Source organism: Macrobrachium rosenbergii, chromosome 49 (assembly GCF_040412425.1).
Source record: "Macrobrachium rosenbergii isolate ZJJX-2024 chromosome 49, ASM4041242v1, whole genome shotgun sequence".
Taxonomy (NCBI): domain Eukaryota; kingdom Metazoa; phylum Arthropoda; class Malacostraca; order Decapoda; family Palaemonidae; genus Macrobrachium; species Macrobrachium rosenbergii.
Window position 1 is genome coordinate 22,301,106 of NC_089789.1, and position 7,500 is coordinate 22,308,605.

Here is a 7,500-nt window from a genome sequence, read left to right on the forward strand (position 1 = left end):
TGGTGACTTAATCCCGGCGCGGACAGATGCAGAACATTGACAAACCACGCGCGCCGCATTTTGCGAATTCTCCAGTCTCCTTTTTTTTCACGAACGTTTAAGCGTTATGCGGGATTTAATTACTAAAGGTAGATGTGTGTGTGTGTATATATATATATATATATATATATATATATATATATATATATATATATATATATATATATATATACATATATATATATATATATATATATATATATATATATATATATATATATATATATATATATATATATATATATATATATATATATATATATATATATATATATATATTGCTAAACTAATACATCCCCATAATATCCTCAAGCGAATCACGCTGGTTTTGAGGTAGCGATTGGGCTCATTTTATGAAAATTAAGGAATACGGGTGAATCAATGGTACATTAGGCTACTTTCCTATAATTTTATAAGACAAAAAACAAGATTTCTATAGCAGGGTTTTTCTTCAGTGGCTAACAGAGGGATATCCACAATTTTATTCCTACTTTCTGTCACTCGCCAGTGGTTTCCTTCATGATTATGGCGATCGTCTTTTGACTGTAGCTACTGAAATAGCAGTACGGCGAATTTCGGGTCTCATTGTAGCCTTTGCCAGTCGCATAAGACCGTAGTTCATCATTGGAAGGGTGGGTAGAGCTCTCGGCTAGCACGCTGTTGGCCCGCTTTCGACTCTCCGACCGGCCAGTGAAGAATTAGAGGAATTTATTTCTGGTGATAGAAATTCATTTCTTGTCTTAATGTGGTTCGGATTCCACAATAAGCTGTAGGTCCCGTTGCTAGGTAATCAGTGGGTTCTTAGCCACGTAAAATAAACCTAATCCTTCGGGCCAGCCCTAGGAGAGCTGTTGATCAGCTCAGTGGTCTGGTTGAACTAAGATAAACTTAACTTTTTCATGAGACCGTTCGTTGCAAGCTCCGAAAAGTTTGTTATTTATTATCAGGGAGGGTCGCTGGTCATATGTTTAAACACTTTCTTCTGTTTGACCTTGAAGTCAGCATAAAGGATTGATTCCTCTTCCAGATTTCTGTCTAAGACAACTATAAACAATATGGTTTTCATGACGACAAATTCGTATTCACTCTCGCGTAAGAGAACAAATTAAAAACAAAACGGAACTCCTGGCATTAAATCGTCCAAATTTATATCGTTCTCCACTCAGAGTAAATCGTCAAGAGGGTCGCCCAGAGAATTTTTCTGCTCGCGTTCACCAAAATCCGTCTTAGCCTGACATCTACTGGCGTATCAAATACTATGATCATAGAAGTCTTGCCCACAATCCGTTCATTCATTCGCGAGACATCTAGAGAGAATGTAGCTCTTCTCAGTGGAGATGATGAATGAAAATGGATGCAATCTCTCCTCTGCGGAAACTGAGAGACCAGGTGTGTGTACTCGTCAGTTAAGCGTGAATGGCAGAGTGCGGGTTCGGGAGGTTGATGTGGATGGAAGGAGGGATGGAAGAAGAGCGGGAGTGGAGGTGATAGGAATTAAAAGGCAGAAAAGAAAACGAAGATGATGGAAAATAAGACCGGCTTAACGAATCGAGGAGATTGATAGATTTTAATGTATCTATAAACAAACATGTGCTTGCCCGTTAGCGTGGGCAGGATATTTATATATGTATATATATTAAATATATATATATATATATATATATATATATGTATATATATGTGTATTTATATATATATTTTATATATAATATATATATATATATATATATATATATATATATATATATATATATATATATATATATATATATATATATTACCACATAATCTGTGATAAATGAATCACGTACAAAAGTTATTATAATCATATATATATATATATATATATATATATATATATATATATATATATATATATATATATATATATATATATATATATATATATATACTGTATACACCTGTGTGTATATATACCTATGTATAAATCGTTTTTTATTGGATTTAGCATAACCCCAGTATTCAAAGCCAATATTTGAAAACACACTCGGCTCAGCGGTGTTTATGAAAATTAAACTTTATACATTTCAACAATGTTAAGAGGCTCACTTATGTTTATGAGCCCTCTTCATTTGGTTGATGTAAAATTAACTCTTATTCCTCAGTTAGATACCGCACTGATATCGCTAATGGGCCTTTCTGTTAATGTCCTGATACGGGAAAGGATCGTGCGACCAGAAGCATCTTTTTCATTGCTTCTTCTGCTTTCCTCGTTTTCATATAAGAAGATTCCGTTCAGAGGAGGCATGTTTATAAAGTCAAAGGCCCTTTTTGGTGTGGTGCATCTGGATGAGCGCATGATTCAAGCATCAGTAGGTTGTATGTCGTTATCTAGAGGCGTTACGAAATCGTTCTGGCACGGATAACAAAAAATCAGGAACGAAATTTTTCTTTTGCTTCTCTTTATAAAGTAACACTCAGTGCTTCCTATCAGTACTTTCTGTTTTTCTTCTATGTATCGACAACAGCTTCGAAATGAAGCTCGGGTCACCGGGGAAATTTAGGCGTTTTGACGGGACGGGTTTATAAGAGTAATAATTACAATGAATTAATCAATCAGATAGATTATTTATTTTTTTAATTTGATTATTTGCGAAATAACACTCGTCTTCGTAAAGTCAAATACCCCTTGTTTTCGCCACCAAGTTCCTCGTCGCCTTCATTTTATCGTTAGAGACTTCAAATCAGGCCTGCTACGCTTAGGCTCTTTAGATACTGCGACGAGGCAAGCTAGGAAAAATAAAATAAAAAAAAACTGCCAATGAAAGATGATTCTTTTACAAAGTAACACTAAATGACCAGATGTTAAATACCTCCTTTTTCTGTCACTAAGTTCCTCGTCGACCTTAGCGCATCGCTACCACCTTCGAAACATGAATGGGACACCTCGGGATTTTGGGCACTTCGACGGGACACTGAGGCGGCAGAGAGTCGTGTTTCACACCAGAAGGGCAGATGCCACACTGTCTGAGCTCAAGGTACCGGGCTGCTTCTGCTGTTAGCTTGCTGATCTGCCATACCCGTGAGCCTTACATCCAATAAGAGTGCCAAAATTTTTAGGTGCCAAGTGAGGGGCAGGGTGCCAGTGGGGTAGGGGGTGGAGTGACCCTGAGAGGACATGGAGAGTGATTGAAAGACTGGTCGGAAAATGTCCGTCTGTCGAAGATCAGTTGTGCAATATGCTCATTGAACTAAGGCACGTTTGTTAATTGTTTATAGGTAGGGATTTAGGTAACTTACTGTATAGTTCGTGGATTATATAGTTCGTGGATTATAGTTCATAATTTGATTTTATACTATTATTCACAGTTTTCTCTTTATATTTCACACTTTAGTTCGTAGTTTTTAGTTAACAATGAATGGATCACTAATCATTCAATTTCTGCATTAGTCTATATCTCGTGAAAACTGTATTCTTTTTAGGTTTACTGCTTGTTCTCAATTTTTGCATATGCTTCAAATTTCAAATGCATAATGCTCAAATAAGTGTCTGAGTACCTTGAAATTATACCATGGAGCTTGCAACAATATATTAGCGCTCTTTTGGCACAGAATTATAGAACGACCAAAATAATTGTCTTAGCAACAAACTGACTTCTCGGGGTATACAGAATGGTATAAAAGTGGCTCCTCTCAAGTTCAAGAAAGGCATTTTTTTTTTCTTGAATCTTAGCTAAAGTTAAAACCTTAGCTAAGTCACTTTCGAGAACAAAGGCTACAGAAATAAAGGCTAAAGAAAGAAAGGTTACAGAAAGAAAGGCTACAGAAATGAAGGGTACAGAAAGAAAGGCTACAGAAATAAAGGTTACAGAAATAAAGGTTACAGAAATGAAGATTGCAGAAATAAAGGTTACAGAAATGAAGGTTACAGAAATGAAGGTTACAGAAAAAAGGTTACAGAAATAAAGGCTACAGAAATAAAGGTTTCAGAAATAAAGGCTACAGAAATAAAGATTACAGAAATGAAGGTTACAGAAATGAAGGTTACAGAAATAAAGGTTACAGAAAAAAGGTTACAGAAATAAAGGCTACAGAAATAAAGATTACAGAAATAAAGGCATTGTTTCACGAGCCGGTATCATCATTTGCTTTAAGTGTTTTTGTTTGCATTGCTTTCGGTGTACATATTCATTTATCTGTTGGTTAATCACCATTTATTTGATGTTTGTTTGTAATTCTTTTCTCGATTCTACATTTTCTCATTTTAGTTTTCTGTAAAAGAAAACTATTGCGCTGGTTTTGTCTGTCCGTCCGTGCTTTTTTCTGTCCGCCCTTAGATCTTAAAAACTACTGAGGCTAGAAGGCTGCAAATTGGTATGTTGGTCATCCACCCTACAATCATCAAACATACCAAATTGCAGTCCTCTAACCTTGGTAATTTTGATTTTATTTAAGGTTAAAAGTTAGCCATACTCGTGCTTCTGGCAACGATATAGGATAGGCCAACACCAGCCCGTGGTTAAAATTTCTGGGCCGCGCTCATACAGCATTATACAGAGACCATCAAGAGATAGATCTATTTTCGGTGGCCTTGATGCGCTGTAGAAGGCTGTACAGAAAACTCGATTGCGCCGAAGTTTCTTCAGAGTATTTTTTACTTGTTTGTATGGGCATTCTGTTCTCTGGAGGCTTGTATTGCACGTTAAGTACTTAAAGGATTAGACCACATGGTTGCATATCATTCATTTCATTGTACACCCATGAGCTATTTTTATTTCTCTTTCATATTTGCTTTTATTGAAAACGCTTCCTGCTTACCGAGTGACCTTAACCTTGCTGCTTTCACTTGAGTATCTTTAATATTAGACCATTTTTTCCCCGCCTCTCTTTTTATGCTCTTCTCGCTTCTTCCTCATTAGGCTCCGCTGCCGTACCGTAAACAATTCATAACATCCTTTTCGATTCTTCATCATCAACTAAAATGCTTGCTTCAAACATTATTTATATACCTACAAAATCACTGCATATCGTTGTTTGTAAACCATGCGGCGCTTTGAATCCCTCTGGTGACGACGCACTTACTAGTTGTAATTCCCCCTGGGTGTAAGTTTTTCCCCAGTTGAAGTAAATTGGATATTATAAGATATTTGTGGCTTCATCTTCGTGATTATAAAAACATCTCGTTGTACGTGGAAAAAATTAATATATAAATATATACATACATACGTACATACATTACATACACCACACACACACACACACACACACACATATACACACACATATATATATATATATATATATATATATATATATATATATATATATATATATATATATATATATATATATATATATATATATATATATATATATATACATATATATATATATATATGTCTATATCATATATATATATATATATATATATATATATATATATATATATATATATATATGGTAATGTAGTGAGAATGCCAGTGTCTTATCACCGACCATCTAGGAGAACAAAAACTTCATTGCTGTTGGGGTTATTGCGAAGTTCATTCATTATTTTAGGGGACTCTTCCTCCGTGCCTTGTGGAACATTGCTTATTGTAAAGCGAACGCCATTCTCACTTCCTGAGGCAGCACTGAAAATTTTACTTGAACTTACGTACCTGTTCCCCTGCGCTGTTATGCCCTGCAGGCAAAACTGAACCCACTAACATTCAGTTATACCTGCGCAGTTATGCCTGTGCAGGCAAAACTGAACTCACTAACATTCAGTTATACCTGCGCAGTTATGTCCGTGTGGACAAAACTGAACCCACTAACATTCAGTTGTACCTGCACAGTTATGCCTGTGCAGGCAAAACTGAATCCACTAACGTTCAGTTATGCCGCAGGCAAAACTGAACGTTAGTGGGTTCAGTCTTGCCCGCACAGGCCGACTGTGCAGGCATAGCTGCGCAGGCATAGCTGAACGTTAGTGGCGGACTTTAGGCGATCCATATTTTCCATTGGTATTCTGGGATGTAGTTATTAACTCCTGCCCTTCTCAACAACTGGCATCGACTAGTTATAGTCGACTGACTACAAGTTACATAATTCACTACTTAGTCAAAACAGGCAAAATGGAATAAACGAAGTGTGCCCGGATAACCCCACCTTTGATTAGGATTCGAACTCAGATTTCTTGCTGAGGCAAGAGGTCTAATTACTAGGCTGAAGCCCATTTTCATAATAAACACTATTATGCTGTAGTGTTTGTTCATTACTACCGAAGACGGCGACGCCGTAATCTGCCGTAAGTTCGGTATCAAGAGGAATCAAATTGAGATTTAGGAATAAATTCTTAAATGGGGAAACTAATGCTCTCGCCCCAGTGAGCTCAAAGGAGAGACAGGTTTTGCTGTTCATTAAATAACACTTTTTATTTATTCTTTATCTTTTTATCAGATTAGACGAAACGCTTGACTCTCCTTAAGTTATCATAGACCTTAAGACGCTTCCAGCACAAGCCGTGGATGATGATGTTTCATAATGATCGAGACGCGACCAGTTATTTTCGCATCTCTTGCCATTGATCGCCGTCTATTTCTTTTCTCTCAGAGAATCTCGTGAAGATCAAAGGGAGGAAACTGGAAGTTTTGCGTAATAAGCTTTAACTTCAAGGTACTACATGTTTATGAATATAAACGCCAGCCTCAGTTTCCAAGTCTTTGTGAGCGAAATCTTTCGGGAACGAACGCTACCTAGAGGAGACCACTGACTGATAAGATCGGAGTAAAGTTGCTGCTGGCCAGCGGGCGAAATTATGTTTCCTTTTCTTCCTTTTTTTCGTCTTCGTTTCTGTAGAGCAGATGTCCTGCCAGCCAAAGCAAATGCACTGCGAAATCACGGCACGCCATCGGTGCAGCATCCACGGATGCAACTGATGCCGCTGGTCTTCCAGAGAGCTGCGAGATGAGATTTAGCATCTTCTTCATCTCGGGCGCGAGAGAGGACCGCTCAAGGTCTGTGGGTATTCTGGAATTGAATTTGAGGGAGTCGTGGCACATAAATTAACGCTCGGAGAGAAGTTGCGGAATAAAAAAAAAAAAAAAAAAAAAAAAATTGCGCGCCATTGCGAACAGAAGAGCAAAGAGCAACGTTTTGAGGATTGATTCGCTCGTCCGTTTGTGTCTGAGAGAAGGTATCGCAGTTCTTGTTTTCCCTTGTGTTGATAGAAATACAGTGTGATTTAATTACGAAATGAAACTGCTATTTTATTTCTCTTATCTGATTACGTATTATGAGGAAATTAATTAGCATTTAGTATAATAGAGAGGAACGATCATTTAATATTTCAAGTTTAATCTAAAAAAAATATTGCTTTTATGTCATAAAATAAAAATTTTGTTTAATTCCTTGTTGCCGGGAAATATATTATTTTCTCTCCTAATAACGAAAGAAAACTGTCATGCAGTTTCCCTGCTGGAGGAAATTACACACTCTAACTTCCTGCCGCAGGAAAGA